Genomic DNA, 20,488 nt, shown 5'->3' with positions numbered 1-20,488 from the left:
TCAATTTCCTATATACTTTATTTTTGTTTTGTTTCCTTTGCATTCTTTCTTCTTTTTGAGAATGGTGCAACCTAAATTTAGCTCTTTATTTACTTCATCAAACTTTTCTTCATCATACTCAGCTATTATTACTTTTTAAATTCTGGGTGTGTCATAGAAGCATTTACAACAAAGTATTACAAGTTCACATGGATTCCCATGTGGGCTAAACCACAATATGACTTGTTTTGGTTTATTGCATTGTATGAATTCAGCTTAGTCATCAACTCGTGGTTTAGCCTTTCATGTAAATCCAGCCTTTGTTTTTTCTTTCCCCTTTATCCCTGCAGGTTAATTACTACTTACACCCCTTTTATAAGGTGACCAGATTTTCAGATTGGTAAAGAGGGACACCATTGACTGGGAGGGGGGGGGGCTTGATTAAAATTTTTAGATTTTGTCAAACGTGACCCCAGGACACTGAAACCATCATAAATACGAATCTGTTGCCAAACATCAAAATTTTGATCACGTGACCATGAGGATGCTGCAACGGTCGCTAAGTGTGAAAATGGTCATCAGACACTTTTTTCAATGCCATTGTAACTTTGGTCACTAAATGAACTGTTTGAAAGTTAAGGCTAGCTTGCATTATAATGCCTTATGCCAGCTTACATTTTCAAGAGAGATAAGCTAAACTCCTTGTTAGAATTGAAATAGAAATGAATAGAGTAGGTAAAATAGAATAGAATAGTTTATTAGCCAAGTGTGATTGGACACACAAGGAATTTGTCTTTGGTGAATATGCTCTCAGTGTACATAAAGAAAAATAAAATAGTAAGATAGTGGGATCCTTGCTGCACCAAGCCTTCACTAATCCTCTCACTTTCATCAAAAACAGTAAAAATCAATCATGCTTTTTTATTTCTATTTATTATTTTGCTATGGCCACATATGAATATATATGCACATTCCAAATAGATTTTCTTACTAAACAGCCACCATTCTCATCCATAGGCCACTAAATGCCTCACCAACCTTTTCTGTATTCTTTCATTTCCTTCCATCCATTTTATTTATTTAATACAGAGTAGATTAGGCTGTCAGCCTTAGTCATTCTTCTAACATGACAACAATTCTTACCAACAAGGATGGTATTGGCACATTTTAGCTAATGCAACCTAAATATAACCAAAGCCTATTTCACTTCAAGTATGCTAACTTTATTCTATGCCTTCCCACACATTACATGGCTTGAACGTTCGTGGATCGCCACCAAATTGCACAGGTGGTTGTTCTACCAGATGGACATCCTTACTTTTTCTTGAAAACGGGAGAGAGGCTGCCTTACCTAGTCTAGCCCCGTAACAACAACCCTACGAGGTAGGCTGGGTTTTAAAAAAGCGAGTGTCGGGGAATTCTGCGACTGCACCACCTCTTCGCTGCTCTCGCTTCTCAGGGAGCCCCCTTTCCTCTCGCCGAGCAGCCCGTTCTCGGAACAAAACACCTCCCTGCCATCGCTGTCCTTCCACCAAAACGGAGGGAGAGAGCTTGCACGGTCCGCCGCATGCCGCCCTTTCCCAGCGCAACCCCTCTCGGCACTGTCCCCACCGACTGCCAGGCGTATCCGCCTCTGAGCCTCTCCGCGCAGTCACCCCCTTCCCCGTCGCACCCCCACCCCAAAAACAAACCACCAGTACTCCTCCGGCTCCCCCACTCCCCAGGCCTGCAGCGCCCTCAAGCGCGCCTCGCTCTTCAGCTGGACGCTGCCGTCCATTTCCCCCCAAAGTTCTGCACGCGAGGGCTCCACCCAGCTTCTAGCGCCAGAGACTGCCGGAGCCTGAGAGCCGAGAAGGAAAAGGCCGGAGGGAAGCGTGCTCCGTCTCCAAGCCCAAGACTTCTCAGCAGCTGCCCGCCTCTGAGTTCTCGGCGGCGGATGGGCAAGAGGAAGCGGGCAGGCTAGCTTGGAGCACAAGAACCACCCTCCGCACCACAGCCGTGTCTGGATCAGCCCTCTGGAATTCTGCTCACTTTCTGCCTACTTTCTCCTCCGCTGGACCCCAAAGTTCAAATCCTCCCTGCTGGAGGAATTCCACTTATGGCCTCAGGTCTATTTACCAGTTAGAGGGTCTGGAATTGACCGTTGCCAGTTGGGGGGTGCAGAGGAACCCAGCAGACAGATGGGAGACCAGGGGAGGGGGAAAGGAAGAGATCCTGTCCAGGGTAAAAAGAGGGAAAAGCAGAGAGCCTACCCTGGACGGGATCTCTTCCTCCCCCTCCCCCCCAAGTCTCCCGTCTGTCTGCTGGGTTCCTCTGCGCCCTGCGATGCCCGTCTGGGTTGGCTTCCTTGGACACTCAGCCTCCACCCCCACCCCCACCTTCCCTCCGACCAACTGTCAGTTTATTCTTCGCTTGAAACAAAACACGGGGAAGCCGGCATCGAGTTTTTGGTGACTCCGAGGTGCGCTAACTGAAATGTGGTCTTCCTTCAGTCTCTGCTTGGAGCCTCTGTGATGATCGTTGGCGGGTGGGGGAAGCGAGGGCGCAGCTGAGCCAGGGAGGCAGAGATGAGAAGTGAGGGCTAAATGCAAAGCGTGCTGAAGAGAGCAAGCGAAGTGTCCCCAAAGCGAAGGACAGGCGGGAAGCGCTTGACTAGCATGTGAGAAGGCAGGCTGGAAGTGGCCGCGGAAGGGAAGAGAGGTGGCCACGTGTATCGGTTCTACTTGCGGTAGATAAGGGAGGTTCGTAGCAAGGGTCTGCCAGCAGGTAGGCTTGGGCGGGGCGAAGGCCTCAGGTCGGGGGAGCAAGAATTGGTGGGGAGGAAACGGAGATGGCCGAGCCCAGGGAAAGCACCGGGGAAAGAAGAGATCCCGTCCAGGGTAGGCTCTCCGCTTTTCCCTCTTTTTACCCTGGACTTCTTCCTTCCCCCCCCCCCCGGTCTCCCGTCTGTCTGCTAGGTTCCTCTGTGCCCTGCGATGCCTGGCGCCTAGTGAACATGGGTGGTGGCGATGTGATGCCTTTGCAGGTGCCTCAGTTGCCCCTGATCGTGGGCGGATCTCAATTGACGAGGAACTCAATAATCCTGGCACATAAAGCTTTTTCCCCCCCTCGGAAACTGAAGCTCGTTTAAAGAAAAAGGGAAGGGCGGGCAGCTTCACGTGAGTGAGTAACTCCGGCGGTGGGAATCGGTGGGCGGCGGCGCTTCCCTTGCAAACGGGGATCAGCGCACTCGCTCTGCAGCGGGACAGACGAATGGAGGGGGAGATCGCCCCTTACTCCTCCGAGCCCCCAAACCCCGTCTTCCCTGGCCTGCACCCCTGCGCCCAGGCTCCTTTGGGTTTGGGGGTAATCCGAATGGGTGGAGCGGGGGATCCCCGGGGCAGAGGCCTCCCGGTGCAACGGTCTTCCACAGCTTCGGAGCGAACCTTCGCCTTCCCCGCCCAGGATTGCAAGGCTGGAGGCCTCGGCAGCAGCCACCCCCACCCCCAGCCGGCCAACCCTCGCCCGTACCATGAGTTTACCGGCCAGGTATCCATTGAGCTGGAGGGCAGGCACCGTGGCTTCCTCGCTGCTAGTCTCGCTGCTTTCCCCAGGCTTGGCTCCGTTTCCTCCCTGCCCATTCTCGCTCCCCCATCCTGAGGCCTTCGCCCCGCCCAAGCCTACCTGCCGGCGGACCCTTACTATGAACCTCCCTTATCTACCGCAAGGAGAACCGATACACCACCTCTTTTCCCTTCCGCAGCCACTTCCAGCCTGCCTTCTCACATGCTAGTCAAGCGCTTCCCGCCCGTCCTTCGCTTTGGGGATGCTTCGCTTGCTCTCTTCGGCGCGCTTTGCATTTAGCCCTCACTTCTCATCTCTGCCTCCCCGGCTCAGCTGCGCCCTCACTTCCCCCACCTGCCAACAATCATCCCAGAGGCTCCAAGCAGAGACTGAAGGAAGACCGCATTTCAGTTAGCGCACCTTGGAGTCACCGAAAACTTGATGCCGACTTCCCCGCTGCAACTGGCGGGGATGGCAATGAAAGCTCAGGCTCCACTCCTCCATCTGGGGCTGCGGCTAACAGGGGCGGCCAAGCGCTTTCCTCAAAAACCCTGCCTTCCACACATACCCGGCTTCCAAAATCTGGGGAGTTGCGGCAAGGGACGATCTTCTTCCCCTCTCTCAGGTTGCCCGGTTCCCCCCCCAGTTCCTCTCATGAGTAGCTCGCAAGGGAAGGCCTTCCCTTCCCTTGCTAAAGGCTGCCGCCGCCCACCCGAAGTGGTGAAGCCTCCCGATTCCCATCGGCACTGCTGGAGTTACTCACCAGGGCAGTGCAGCAAAAGCAAACGGCGAAGGCGAAATGAAATGGAGACTCGTGAGAGTCGCGACTCGCGTGGCGTGCTTAAGCGGACTCCAGCCAATCAGTGAGCTGGCTGGGATGGAAAATTTTAAAGTTTTCCATCCCAGCCAGCTCACTGATTGGCTGGAGTCCAGGCCAATCAGTGAGCGGCAGGCTTGGGTGGCTTAGATTTTTAGTGTAGATAGAATAGATAGGGGAACAGAACGAGCGAGCTAGCGGCAGCTGATGATGGGCGGGGGAGCCAGCGAGCACCAAAATAAAGCAGGGGTTTTTGAGAGGCGGGCGGGACGCGGGAAAAATGATGAAAAATCGTGCCTGTCCCGCCAGATGCGGGATGTCTGGTCACCCTACCCTTTTAGCTTGCCATTTTTTATTCCACTGCTTTTTAAATATTTTAAGCATTTCTATTTATATATTCATGTATTATTCTGTTCTTATCATTGTATACTTTATTATTATTTGATGCATTTTACACAGATAAATATTACAAGTTATCACTAGAACTTTGTAAAATCAAAAATTATATGGAAGAATTGTCTAGACATCATATTAGAACAAGAACAAAAGAACACTTTTTATAAGTAAATTAAAGAAACCACAACTTTTTTGTGCACAAGCCCTCAAAGGTCAATTTTGTTTTTACAAATAGCAGAGAGATGCCATGTTTATCCAGAACATCTCTTCTGTATAGTTTTCAAAGGATGGACATTGTAATAGTAATATAAATAGCTATTAATTAAAGATGAAGGGTAGTTTAGATATATACAAATACAATTGTGTGCTATCATTTTGGCATCCCAGCCAAATTAAATTTTTCCATGAATCCTCAAGTGAACTAAAACTGGAAGCCTCCATAGCGTGTTCAAAATATGTCCAAACTACTACACTTGCTATATTAAGTGTTTCAATAAAGGAGAATATTTGTAACTCAGGGTTGAAATAAGGTGTCCTTGGTGCTCTCTGAGCTTGGTAGTTTTCTTGCAGATGTTACATTATCCAAATTAGGTAACATCATCAGTGCTAGTGATGAGGTTACCTAATTATTCACTACTTTTCTATTTTGAATCTGTAAACAACTGCACATAAACAAAAAGTATATACTGTGTTCAGATTCGCAGAAACATATAATGTTAAACTTTGTAGTCTGTTGGTCACTTAGCTATTTACCAACATGTATCATTTAACTAGAAGCATCTAAGCATTAATAGATACATGTTGTTGCATATAAGATACAGGTTGTTTGGTAACTATCAAATAAATATTGATTATGTCTATATGGTTTTCATCAGGAGAATGCATATGTTAATGTAGATACCAAAATGATAAGTATTAAAGATTTTATTAATTTAAATTAAGAAGCTTCATTTTTAAGTGTGATAAAAATTAAGAACTATAAACTTTGTGGTCACCTTTTATTAGCATTGATTCAATTTAAACGTAATATTATATTATAAAATAAAGAGGGATTAACTGAAATTACATGCATTATCTGGATATGCAGTTGCATATGCAGAAAAAACTCTGACTCATTAATTTAAATGCTTATGTTTGAACAAGGTCCAGAGTCTACTAGTTGTGTTTACATGATTAACTGGATGGGAGCTTGAGATAGCTCATGAATCACAAATGGCAAACAAGTCAGTGTCCTGAATAGAATGCCACACTCATTTTCATATTTCTTCCTTATATGTGAAAAGGAACCTCATGGTGTTGCCTACAACTATAATCATGTGAACTTTACTGATTTCTAAATAAATAACAACCTGATTGTTAATGTGCTTAAAATCCTTTTAGCTTGGTGCTTTGTTGTGTGTGTGTGTGAGTGTGTGCGTGTGTAAAGAGGACAGTTCAAATACTTTATAGATTTTAAAATACAAAAAACACTGCAAAGTTTGTTACTTTTCATTTTCAATAATAAAGCAAATTGTAATATTTACTGATACTGAAAAAAGTATTGTAGATAGGTGAGAAGGTAAATGTCTATAAACCATAATATTTTTTTTTGAGATTTTTGACTTTTATACATCAGATGTCAGAAGCAAAAACAATGTAGAAAATTAGAACTGAATAATGATGTAAATGAAAGTAAACAAGGAGAGTTCACGCAGCCATAACACATGTGCATGTCTCACTCTGGTATTTTCTTTCTTCCAACTTCCTAAACTTAATCTAGCTGTGATGTACATGAAACAGAGAATCATATGCAGGAGCGAAACATGATGGAGGAAGCACTGCAGAATGTAGGACATATACTGAATAGAAAGAATTCATTCACAAATGAAGGCAAATGAATGAAGGAATTCTGGAAAACAATCTTGGACTGATTCTGAACCCACCGCTCACCTTACGAATTGGAAATCAAATCAAAATTTGAAAACCTAAATTTTGCATTGGCAAATTTGGTGGGAAAATGAAGAAAGACTACTGGAAATATATAAAGATAAATGCCAGTTAAGTTACAAGAGAAGAAAGTCAATTGTGTACATTTTAGCCAAATCAGAATTATGAATTATTTAGTAAATAATCTTATATTTATTTTGTTTAAATTGTACAGTATGAGAGAAGAAGACAAAGTAATAGGTTGCACACAGAGAAGGAAAATTAAGATTTCTTACGTATTATGTAAGAATACTGTAATAGTTTTAATTAAAAAAAACAGATATGTGTGTATGCATGTATGTATGCACACATACACACACACACACACACACACACACACATACATACATACATACATCAAAACACACATACACCCACCCCCATCCCCAAATACTTGAATTGGGTCATATATTGTTTTAGGTTACCGGGAGTCACTATAAGAGACATTTATATTATATGGGTATCAACAAAACTTGATAAAATATGTATGTAGACCTAAGAGGCGCCATCAGCTTGCAATTCATATATTCTTATCTACTAAGTAGCCATTCCCTATTACACTGTCAGATAAACACACTTTAGATATAATTTTTACCTCTTTAATTTTTTAACTGATAGCTAATGAGGAGTTTGAGAAGTAGAACTAGCAGTAAGACCAGCAAGCTTTATAACAATAGTGCCAACTTATTTTTAGCTATAATTATTTACTAAAAAACAGTGAATCTAGTCCATATTACTTGAAATTGCCATGTTTTCCCGAAAATAAGACAGGGTCTTATTTTCTTTTGCCCCCACGAAATATGACCTTGGGCTTATTATAGGCGAGGGCTTAATATTTTCTGGGGAAGGTGAGAAGTGAGGCGCGCCTTTTACCTTTCCAGCTCTGTCGTGTTCCTTGGCATTGTGCTAGGGGAGGTGGCTGATAAAAAAACCCCTTCTCGCGAGTTCACTCAAACTTCTTGAAATCACGAGAAGGGTTTTTTTAAACCAGAGGCTTCCCTGAACACAATGGCGAGGAACATGATGGAGCTGGAAAGGTAAGAGGCACACCTTGTGGCCCAACACCGCCCACCTCGCCCCAATGGTAAAGGCAGCCTGCCTGGTTCCCTTCCCTGCCATCTCTTTAGCAAGGGGTGGCAAGTAGGGGGGGAAGCGAGGCACGCCTCTTACCTTTCCAGGTCCGTTGCATTTCTCACCCTTTCGCCCATTGAATCCCCTTGTAAAAAAAACTTCATGAGTTCAACTTGCAAGGGTATTTTTTACAAGGGGATTCAATGGGCGAAAGGACAAGGAATGCGACGGAGCTGGACAGGTAAGAGGCGCCCTCGTGGCCCAACACCGCCCACCTCACCCCAATGGTAAAGGCAGCCTGCCTGGTTCCCTTCCCTGCCGTTCCTTTAGCAAGGGATGGCAGGTGGGGGGAGGGGGAGAAGCGAGGCGCACTTCTTACCTTTCCAGGTCCATTGCATTCCTCGCCCTTTTGCCCATTGAATCCCCTTGTAAAAAAAACCTCATGAGTTCAACTCATGAGGCAATGATTCAATGGGCAAAAGGTCAAGGAATGCAGCAGAGCTGTCAGTCTCTGGTAGCGCTAGGACATGCGTCTCGCTTCTCCCTCCCCCACCTGCCACCCCTCGCTAAAGGAACAGTGGGGAAGGGAACCAGGCAGGCTGCCTTTACCATTGGGGTGGGCGGTATTTTTTTGCATGAGAAGGAACAGGCGGGAGGGGGTGATCGCATTGCTGCCCTGCCGCTGTTTTTGAGGCGGGCTCTTTTTGCCCGGGAGGGAAGGGCGGGGGGTGGAAGCACTTTGCTTTGCCTGTCGTTTTTGCGGCGAGCCCTCTTTTGGCCCCGCAAGCTGTACCGGTAGGTGGTACAGTGGTAATGGCAGGGACCGGTTGCGCATGCGCTTAGTTGGGGGCGGGCGGATTTTGGGGGGGAGGGCTTATTATGGTGCATGCTCTGAAAAGCCCAATTGGGCTTATTAGCAGGGCATGTCTTATTTTCAGGGAAACACGGTATGCTTCCTTGGACTTTTTCTTTATAAATATGACAAGTTGGTTTAATATATCAAAGGACCAGAATAGAAATCATAAGTCCATGAGTTCTAGTGTGTAGGGAGAGAGAGAGATAAAGAGATAGAGAGTTAGAGATATAGAGAGACACCAAGGAATGAACTATGTGACCTTTTATTATAGAAGGTTAAGACAAAAGATGATTGGACTAGATGCTCTGTAAGGTCCTTTTAACATATACATTCTCTAATTTGATGAAAAACAACATCTCTGTAATTCAGTAATATTTTTTGCCAGGATGTGAATTTATAGAATTGCAGTCCTAGTTTTATAGTTAATTATTACCTGGAAAAAATAGTAATTCTTTTTGGGCAATAAACTTGCCATACCTGCTCGCCTAGCTTCCCTAGTGTATGATACATAATGTCACACGATCAGTTGTTTGGGAACAGATAATTAGTTCATTTTTGTTTGGAAGAAATGAAATTGTGACAGGATGCCATTAAACCATTACTTATAGACCAAAGACTGTTTTTATGATGCATCAGAATTTACTGAGCTTGTGTCATTTATTCAGGATAGTATAACTTATTAAGGCAGATAAACACATTCAGGAGACTTGTGTGTGTTTGTGTGTGTGTGTGTGTGTGTGTATTCTTTTTACAACCCTGTAATCCCTTGCTCCGGAGTGGAGTCAAGGCGACTGAATGGAGCTGATTGTTTATTAGCTGGATGTCCTTCCTGTCACCTAACTTTAAACTCTCAACCTTCCAAGTAGGAGGCGATCATCTTCACCTCTAGGCCACCACATCACTACATACATATTAAATGAAATAATGATGAAATGTATTTTAGGAACTGTCAACTTAAAACCAAGAACAAAAAAATGCCATTATACAAATGTGTAAAGATACAGAATTCAATCCTCATTTGATTCAAATTAATAAAATAATTCAATAAATTGAATCAATTCAGGGGAAAAAGTGCTTTGTGTAAAATCCTGTCCCAAGCCCCAATTGGGTTTGAAACTTTCAAAATCAATTTGGAAGTCTATATTTTATTTCTACATTTCAAAAGAAATTCCAATTGCCTTCTGAATATCCTTCAAATGTCAAGAATAAAAGATGGCTTAGAAGTACCCCAAAAGTAAACCAATTCAATTATTTTAGAACTCATATATTGCATCTTATAATCCTAAACGCAAAACACATGACTATTATTTAAGACTTGCATGTCCAACTGTCTTATGGACACAATTCTGGGTGGCTCACAAAAATACCAATAAACCCCAAAAAGAAATAATAAAAACCAGCACATAAATATGTAATATTTTTATTTTTATGATATACAAGAATTTGGAATGTATTTTGCTTTGTTCATACATCATTCAAGTAAAGCAACAGTATTTGGTCCATAAAAGGATATGGAAATTCATAGCATCTCTAAAAATGTTCCATGAATTTAGCATTTCTGTAGGATGGATCTTCCAATGGTATTGATGGACAGAGGCGCAAGCCATTCATTTTGCATTGTTGCTGTGATAGTATTTGCAGATTTTTTTTTTGCCAGACCTTCTTCATCCAGGTATTTTTCACTACTATAAGGATAAGGAAATGTTTTGGACATTCCTAGTTCTCTGCAATAGTTCTTTAGTCATATTTTTTATACTTTTTGTTATGTAATTCTGGTATTTTGAACAAGTAGCTGTGTGACTTTCCCACTAAGAAATATATGCTTTAAAGGCAGCCATTCCACATAGATCATGTCAATTTGCTTTTCCAAATCCATGAGTTTTCCTTCCATGAGACATGGTACTGCAGCACATTCCACAAAGAGGCTTTTGGGACTTAAGACATTCCTGAATGCATGGTATGCAAAAGATATGATCACAAGGACTTCATACCTGCACAGGACATATAAACATATCCAGGCACACTGGATAAGTGAGGCACTTAAAGTAAGTAGACTGTTTCTTAACTCATCAGCCCAACCTAAATTAACAGCAAACTCCAAAATGAAGTTTAACTATTATATTTGAAATATCCAAAGACTGAACATATATCTTTACCATTAAAATGCAAATTTTAATACAATAACAAATTATTCTTTTTTTTTGAGTAATATTTTTTATTTTTTCATTTTCATACACTCACATGTATACTGTGCATAGCCAACACCATACAGTATTAAACAATAATTGCAGCAATTACTCTTGTCAACAATACCCCAGAAAATAGAAACCCAATATACTTCTTCCACTCTCCATACACCTCTTTCTTCCACCCCCTCCAATTTTCTAACTCCCTCCCTCTACCCTACTTCCCCTCCCCCTCTACCACTCCTCTCTCCAGATCCACTCCCCCCCTTCCTTCTCCCCTTCCCTCCCACCCTCTCTCCCATCCCTCTCTGCCCATCTTTCTTCTTTCCCACTCCTCCTCCCCTTGGTGTATTTCCACTATATGTCAATGTACTTGGCTTATCCTATTTTTAAAGAGAGATTAAAGAAAAACAGTATACATGTGAAGTCACATTACATTGAGATCTAACACATCGTGTCTAACCTAATATATATATCCCTCCCTCCCCCCTGACCCCCCACCTCCTCCCCCCCCGACTTCCCAGAACCCGTACACGGTATAGATTTTTAACAAACACAGTCTAAAGTATATTGAGGGGGAAAAAAAAAATAAAAAAAAGTTAATAACATCTCTACATTGATCTTAGCTTCTTCTTGCTAAGCTAACTTTGAACAATTTAAATCATTCCTGATCTTAAGCATAGGCTATCTGGAATTTCTTAGTCCCGTATTTGTTTTGTATATAGTCAATCCATTTTTTCCAGTCTTGTTTATATCTCTCATTTAAGTGATCTTTAAGATATGCTGATATTTTAGCCATCTCGGCTAAATTTGTAACTTTCAATGTCCATTCTTGAGTTGTAGGCAGGTCTTCCTTCTTCCAGTATTGCGCCACCAACAGTCTTGCTGCCGTTATTAAGTGCAGAATCAAGTTAGTCTCTACCACTGTAAAGTCAGTACTTATACCTAGCAAAAATAACTGAGGAGTAAACTTTATCCTTCTTTTAAAGATATTTTGCATAATCCACCATATTTTTATCCAAAATGCCTTAACTTTTTGGCAAGTCCACCATATATGAAAATATGTAGCATCGAGAGAACCACATCTCCAACATTTGGGTTGTAAATTTGGATACATAGAAGCCAGCTTTTTAGGATCTAAATGCCATCTATAGAACATCTTATAAAAATTTTCTCTCAGGTTTTGAGCTTGTGTAAATTTCACATTTCTTACCCAAATTCTTTCCCATGTATCCAACATTATGGGTTCTTCAATATTTTGAGCCCATTTTACCATACAATCTTTAACTAGTTCTGTTTCCGAATCCATCTGTATTAATACATTATATATCCTCTTTATATGCATTAAACTTTGGTCTCTTATTGTTTAAATAGATTATCCTCCACTTGGATAAAACCAATTTTTTGATCCGTTTTCCACCTGGCCTGTAATTGCCCATATTGGAACCATGTTTGAATTGCCTTCTCCTCTTTCAATACCTCTAAGGGTTTTAGTTGTAGTGCCCCCCTTTCCAAGATGAGGAGCTGTCTATAAGTAGTTCTATCCTGTTTTTGTGCTATATTCATATTTTCAATTGCATGTCTAGGAATTACCCACATGGGTATCTTGTTGTTTAGTTTATGTTGATATTTTTTCCAGACCCTCAGTAAAGCATTTCTTAAAATATGACTTTTAAAATTCTTGTCCAGTTTTTTGTTGAATAACAGGTAGGCGTGCCAACCATATACCAGATCATATCCCTCAATATTCAATATCCTATCATTAGTTAAATGAATCCAATCACTAATTAAAGATAGCACCACTGCATCATAATATAGTTTTAGGTTGGGTAGTTTCAAGCCTCCTCTCTCGCATGGATCTTGCATTATTTTCAGCTTTACCCTCGGCTTCTTTCCTGCCCATACAAATCACATCCTAACATTCCTCCTAATTCTTCCTTTTGTTTAGTATTCATATTTATAGCTAATATTTTTGTTTTCCCTAAGTTTATTTTAAAACCAGACACTTGACCATATTGATTAATCATATTCATTAAAACCATACTGGATTCCTGCGGTTGTTCCAATATTATGACCAAATCATCCGCAAAAGCACGCACTCTGTATTCTTGCTGCCTAATCTTAATTCCTTTTAGACCATCCAAGCCCCATATTTTATTTTATTCAACAATACTTCCAAAGTTATAATAAACAATAGTGGGGACAAAGGACAGCCCTGTCTTGTACCTTTTCCAATTTGAAAAGAGTCTGTTAAGCTTCCATTGACTATGATTTGAGCTGTTTGCTGTTGGTATATTGCTTTAATTGACTGTAAAAAGCTATCTCCTATCTGCATTTTTTGCAATATCTTCAACAGAAATTGCCAATTAACTCGATCAAAGGCTTTCTCAACATCCAAAAATATGAACACAGCAGAAATTTGGTTGTTCTTTCCCAAATATTCTAATGCATTAATAATTAATCTAACATTACTTTTCATCTGTCTCCCTTGTATAAAACCTGTTTGGTCAGCGTGTATCAATTGTTGAATAACCAGCATTAACCTATTTGCTAGTATTTTAGTAAAAATTTTATAATCTACATTGAGTAATGAGATAGGTCTATAATTTTTTGGTTGGGTAGTATCTTGATCTTCTTTGGGTATCAAGGATATAAACGCTGTCTTCCAAGATGGAGGCACCTTACCTTCCGTTTGAATCTTATTAAATAATTCTCTAAGAGGTTCTACCATTTCTGACTGTAAATTTTTATAGTAAGCCGCTGTCAAACCATCTGTACCTGGTGCCTTCCCTGACTTTAACTGCTTAATTACCTGTAAAATTTCCCCCGAGGTTATTGGTTGGTTCAATTTTTGCCTGTGCTCTTCTTTAACTAAGGGTATTTTACCTTTGTCTAAGTATTTGTCTATATCTAAACCATTAATTTTATCCCCCTTATACAACTCTGTAAAAAATTCCCGAAATACCTTTTGAATCTCATCCTGTTGAAACACCTCCTTCCCTCTGTAAGTCAGTTTAGATATATTTCGAGTTTTCCTTTTTTTTCCTAATCTGATAAGCTAACTATCTGCCAGGTTTATTTGTGTTACAAAAAGTATTGTGTTTAGCGTATAACAAACTAGTGGCTACCTGGTCGGAGATCAACATGTCAAATTGAGATTTTAATATGGTGATTGCTTCCTTAACCTTTGTATCGCCTGGATTCATTGTTAACTCCAGCTCTTTCCTCTTAATTTCCTCTTCCAATTCTGTTCGTTTTACCCCTTGTTTATGTCTATGTGATTTATTTATATTTATCAGTACTCCTCTCATATACGCTTTGCTTGCATCCCATACGAATTCCATAGGTGTACCCTTATTCATATTAAAAACAAAGTATTTGGTTAACAATTTTTTACAATCATTGATATATTTTTCATATCTAAATAAGTTTTCATTCAATCTCCAAGACCTTCTTGCCTGTACCACCCTTCCCAATTCCATCCAAACTGAGTTATGATCCGAAAGGACCCTAGCCGCAATCTTTGTCTTCTTCACCCTAGAAAGTAAATAATTAGTGATTAGTATGAAATCAATCCTAGAAAGGGATTGATGTCTATCAGAAAAGAAAGTGAAATCATATTCCTCTGCATTTCTTTCTTGCCAAATATCTCTCAGTTCAAAGTCATCCATCATATCAAAAAAGGATTTAGGTAGCTTTGCTTGCATCTTGGTGTTTTGGCGAGAAATCTTCTTATCTCTCTTAGTGTCTATAACCCCATTCCAGTCACCCAGTAGTATACAAGACCTATAGTCCCACTGTACTAATTTGGCATGAAGATTTCTATGGAATCCGTCTTGCTGTTGATTAGGGGCATAAATTCCCAAAAGTAATGTCTTTTTCCCTTCTAGGATTAGATCTAACGCGATGTATCTTCCAAAGGGATCTGCTTCAATTAATTCAGCTTTCATATCTTTTCTTAAGTATACAACTATACCATTTTTCTTTTCCATAGCAGAAGCTACAAAATGTTGACCAAGTTTTGAATTAATCAGATATTTTTGATCAGTTGATTTGATATGAGTTTCTTGCAAACAAATTATGTCATTCTTGAACTGTTTAAGATAGTGAAATATTTTCTTTCTCTTCTGTGGAGAATTCAATCCATTGACATTCCATGTTAAAATCTTAGTTGTCATCTTTGGTTACCTGAAGCTTTTTTAGAGCTTCCTGCATGGCCTGTTTAATCTTTGGCCTAGCTCCTCCCACTGCTTCTGTACTTGTTGCTGTAGCTCCTTAATCGAAGGCCGGTGATTGTTGAAGTTGTTGCCTTTTAGCTTGTTTCTCCATTCGTCTAGTAATCATACGGCTAGGTCTTTGTTCCATAACACCTTGCGCTTCTAGGGGAGAAAGATGCTCCATCTTATCTGGTAGTTGTGTAGTTTGCTGTCTGTCCTGTCCTTCTTGTGGTCTTTCTACAGGTCCAGATGATGCAGGATGTCCAGCCATCAAAATATTATGGTAAAAATCTCGAGCTTTCCATACTGAGTTGAGATGATATCTTTGCCTATCAAATGTAAATATAATACCAAATGGTGCGTCCCATCTGTACTGTATCTGACGGTTTCTAAGTTCTTCGACTAAAAAAGCGTAATCTCTCCTGGCTCTTAGCATTTGAGGTGGTATCTCTTTCAAAACAGTCAGATCGTGACCCCCAATTTGGAGCTTAGTATTATAAGACTCTTGCAATATTGTGTTTCTGAGCTCTCTTGTAGCAAAATATATAACAATGTCTCGAGGAAGCTGCTTCTGCTTTGCAATCCACAAATTAACGCAGTAAATTTTGTCAATTTGCCAGTCAAACTTAGCCCCCGATCTTCCCACCAGACAGTCAAAAGCTTCTGAAAGAATCTGTTTCAAATTGTCCTGTTTCTCTTCACGCAACCCCCTTACTCTTAATGCCAGTTTCATTTGCCTGTACTGTATCATAATAATTTCTTTCTCAGCATTTTCAACTTTTTGTTACACCACCTCTGTTTTCGCAGTCAAGTTGGTATTAGCTTCAGTAAGATCCTCTAGACTATCTTCAATTCCAGAAACATGTTCTGTCAGTACAGTTACCAGCCCCAGCATATCATCCTTAATCTTAACAACCCTGGCATCAATCTTATCATACAGCTCCTCTTTAAGTTCTTTTATCTCCTGTTTTATTTTCTGTTTTATCTCCTGTTTTATCTCCTCTTTAAAGACTTTAAGTTTATCTTCCACTTTAATTGTCAGGGTGTTGATAACCTCACTCATTTCCCTCATGAATAATTCTTTCGTTAGCAAATCGCCAGCAGGGGGCATGGAGAGCGGAGGCTGCGACTTTGTACTAGGTATTGGAGATGTGCTTCGGGGGGGGGGGGTTCAAAGTAGGATTTGGTTTTGAAGCCATTCCAAGTTTTATCTTCAAGCAATTAATAAAACTCTACTGGCCCACTGTACAGCTGAGGAAAGAGGTACTGAATCTCCCCCTTTATTTTGGAGTTTTGAGGCTCGTTCTAACTTTATAAGAAGTTTCAGTAAATAAGCATCGTAACGAGACAATTCAGCATATTCATCGCCATTTTAAGCTTCTCTATATTAGAGATATATATTAGCAAGATTGATAAAAGACAGTCTTATAAAGTGCCAGCTATGAGGCAAAGTGATGATTCACTCCCTTCCTTTGAAGTTTTATAGCTGTTCTTCACAAGAAGATTAGAAAGGTAAACATTGTTACGGAGAATTCATCATCGCCATTTTAAAAGCAAAATTAACGAAGGAAGATCTTGTAAAAATGAAGCTAGGATTTAAATAAACAAATGAAGTTCTCGCATACGAACTCTGTTTGTATTAAAATCAAATAGTTCAAATATTGTTCTAAGTGGGAGGATTCTTACTTCGAGCTGCAAAAAGCAGCTGGAGATTCCGGCACGGAGATGATTCTGCTTCGGCTGCCCCCCTCTCTTTGCAGACAGAAAAACTGCAAAGATCAAAAGGGCACTTTGCCCAGCTGGACCTCTCTCCTTCCCTTCTTGCCTGAAGGATAAGGTACCTGTCAGATGTCTGATAGACGATCATCTAAACAGATAACGCGACCAGGAACTCGGGAACAGCTCTGTTAAGCTGCTACCATCAGCAAGATCCCGCCCAGGAAGTCAATAACAAATAACAAATTATTCTTAAAGCTACCTTTGACCCCATATATTCCTGGAATTATGCATACAGGAATAATAGTGCAAGTTAATCTATAAATAAAAGTGGTTATCATAGTTAAATAAATACATGTGCTTTTGATTATAATCTCACTAAAGAACGAAGCATGTCTTCCTGTTTGATTTATGTCTGAATTTGAAACAAGTTGTTTACTTATTTCACATGTGTCCTGTATTGTAATTCAACACTACTTCCTTTTAAGTTTCTTGCTGACATTTTGATTCTATTCTGTCACTACCTATAAATGTACTTCGCTCATTAGGTAATTAAGTTAATTACTAAGGTGAGAGGCATCTTCAAATATTTAGGGACATTTGCATTATCACACTGCTGCATTAGAATGCAAGTCGCTTAGGCAACTAAAAAATATTTTCTTTACTAAGGCCTAAGACATTTTAACTATTATTATCATCATCACCATCAGGGTCTACATTGGATCTGAAAGTCTCTGGAAAAAGAAATTAGGAAACTTAGAATAAAACTGATTTTTCTTAACAGGGAGATGATGAGGCTTTCTATAGAGACTTTGCATTGATTGTGACAAAAATTCTCCTAATACTATTTTATTATAAAAGGGAAAAAATAGTTACATAACTCTGGCTCACTGGATGGACCTATAGAACATGAGAAAATATGTACCAACTTAAATACAGTTGGTATTGTTACTTGAACCTATAAAGGTTTTCCCAGTTCTATCAAATTGCTCTATTAATATGCACTGGTTTACTTAAATAGTTTTTATTAAACAGTTTTCTTCATTTTATATCACAGTTTCAATTTTTACAGAGCTCTGATATCATTATATCTCCTAAGTACATACAAATTGTTTTCCTTGTTCTTCCTCTTTCCTTTTATTCTATACAATGTTACACTATTTGGTTACACACACACACACACATCCCTTTTTGTCACTTCTTAATTTACATCTTTACATTCTTATTCTTTGCTTCTATTCTCTAACCAGTTATACCATGTGTCCCAAATCAGATAATATTCCATTTCTCCTCTTTCTTTTATTTCCATTGTTAGCCTATCCATGTCCGCACATTCTAACACTTTTTAAATCACCATTTCTTCAGAGGGGGTACTATAGTTTTTCCAGTTTTCTGCGTTGTGTTGTTATTATGTGTAATATGATATATTGATTTTTTTACTATAGTTTCCTCTTAATATACCTAATAGGAATACTTCCGCTTTTGGGTCTATTTATTGTTTAGTAATTTCTCCTAACACTATTTTATTATAAAAGAAAAAAATAATTCTGGCTCATTGGATGGACCTATAGAACATGAGATAACTCTCTCTCTCTCTTTCTCTCTCTCTCTCTCTCTCTCTCTCTCTATGAAAAAGGGACAAACAAAAGTATTTTGGTTACTCGACTGATATGAAAACAGTAGAATGAAGAATGCCCCTTGTCTTTTTTCACTACTATTGTGACATAAAACAAGTTATAGTCACTGTAAAAAGTAGTTGACTGCATAATTCATGGCATATAATGCATCTTTCACATCCATCAACAGGAATATCCAAAACAATGATATCTGAATAGCTAAGTAGTTTAATTATGATTCAAGTTTTGTCATTTGTTGGTTGTTTTGCAAATGACATATGCATGTGACAGATATTAAAAACGTGGACTGAAGAGAAGACAACTATTTTTTTCCCCTAGGAAATGAATTTTCCGTTACTCTAAACAACCAGTAGCATCCATGAAGAACTGATTAACTCTTTGGAAACTTCTAGTGGCAGGAGACTACTCACTATGTCACAATGTGGCAATGTCACAAATATTAAGAATAAGACAATGAACAAGTCTGTTATAAATTATTTAGGTAGCAGAAGGAAGTAGAACTCATATCAATATGTCCTATGTAAAGTTTCCCAAGTAAAATCTTGATTCTAAATATGGCAAAGACTGAGTGGACTGCTCTAACAAATATATATCACTCTATTCCAGCACTGCTTAAATTTTCAATATTTAGCCTTTCCAGGCCACAATCTGCAACATGTCTCTCAGACATTTCACAAAAATAGCCTTATATAAAATCAACTATTATCTAATGGACAACATGCTATGCTTTCATATGACTCCATGATTTAAAAGAGCTTTTTACTCTATCACTAAGTATGGAAGAAAAGTCAATTAAAAAAATATTGTCAGGGACAGGTTAGGTACAGACCATATCAATTTCTGGGGGATGCAGCTCCAAGGAACAGGTCACTATTTATCACTATGAAAAACAGGCAATTCCTGATGGTTTCATACCATGTGAGGCTTTAGAGACAATGACCAGCATCTTGAATATACCCAGAAGACAATATTGTGGCAAACTTAGTATTTACTTTAACATTTAGTAAATACTTGAGTGCTTATTTATATACTGTAAATACTTATTTTTACATTTATATAAATGTATGTTGTTACACTGGAGTCATTACATTTTTGAGGAAATGTACACAGGATATTTTCAGTGAGTTAGTGTAATTAGATCTCTTGGTCCATTTTTGTTTCTGAGCATTTTACATACCTCTAAGACTTTATAAGCCGCTCTTCCAAATAAAATTTCATTGCAGATGACAAAGCACTCTAAAACCATAATCAAATAAAATTGCACTGTGAAACACAACCTTTAAAAGTTTCAAAATATGCATTAAATCAGAGTTCCTGTATCATTCTATGACATAGTGTGTTGAATCATACTATGAAGAAAATACCTGTGATTACATATCTTAAGACAGTAAGGCAATTTGTTTTAGCTAAGTCTATTATGTCAAGTTAACTAATATACCAAGGAGAAAAGTATTTAAAGCAGTCATTTTACCAAAAAGAGTTTTCTTTGTATCCGATCTTTTTCGCTCTCTAAATAAACCCAATTCCAAACTTCTTATGCTTTTAAACAACTACCAGTGGGTTTCAAAAATTTCAGCAACGGGTTCTCTGCCCAGTTGCAGGGTAGGCATGGCCATGGTGGGCAGGGCCTAGTCGGCCTGCTGCACCACGGTGGGGTGGGAGTTTTCGCCTTCCCCAGGCTCTGGAAGCCCTCTGGAACTTCTGGGAGGCCCGTTTTTCCCTGTCCCCAAACCTTTGCATGGTCCCTGCACTTACCTCGCATCCAAAAAGGGCCATGTGGAGACTTCTGGGAGGGGAGGGATGGGAGGGGCCAACCAGGGATGGGATTTGGAGGTTCTCTGAACTTGCCATAACATTAGCGAAGAGTTCTCCTGAAGCCAGGAGAATCTGTAGCAGCCCATCACTGTACCAGCTTCATTTATCAAAGTTTTTTCTTAATATGGTTATTATTTAGAGTATGAGAACATAACACAGAAGAGCAGTAAACACAGTATATACAGAATCCCTGTAATTATAGGTAAAGTATAGGTAAAATTCTATGGGGTATGGCAGTCACCTCATAACTGGATATCCAATTCAGCTATCCAGTGTTACTTTATGCAGAT

General features: G+C 40.0%; 1 protein-coding gene and 1 pseudogene across 1 annotated transcript in view; one reads left to right on the top strand and one right to left on the bottom strand.

Annotated features, from left to right (window-relative positions):
• PRKX (protein kinase cAMP-dependent X-linked catalytic subunit) overlaps positions 1-20,488 on the top strand; it is a 115,892-nt gene that overhangs the window by 13,475 nt on the left and 81,929 nt on the right. The window lies entirely within an intron of this gene.
• LOC148043308 (E3 ubiquitin-protein ligase RNF114 pseudogene) lies at positions 10,092-20,145 on the bottom strand (annotated as a pseudogene).

The sequence above is a fragment of the Thamnophis sirtalis genome, unplaced genomic scaffold, assembly GCF_051295495.1.
Source record: "Thamnophis sirtalis isolate CommonGarterSnake01/CBP01778 unplaced genomic scaffold, rThaSir2_p1.2 scaffold_12, whole genome shotgun sequence".
NCBI lineage: Eukaryota > Metazoa > Chordata > Lepidosauria > Squamata > Natricidae > Thamnophis > Thamnophis sirtalis.
This window is presented reverse-complemented; position numbering and strand designations above follow the sequence as displayed.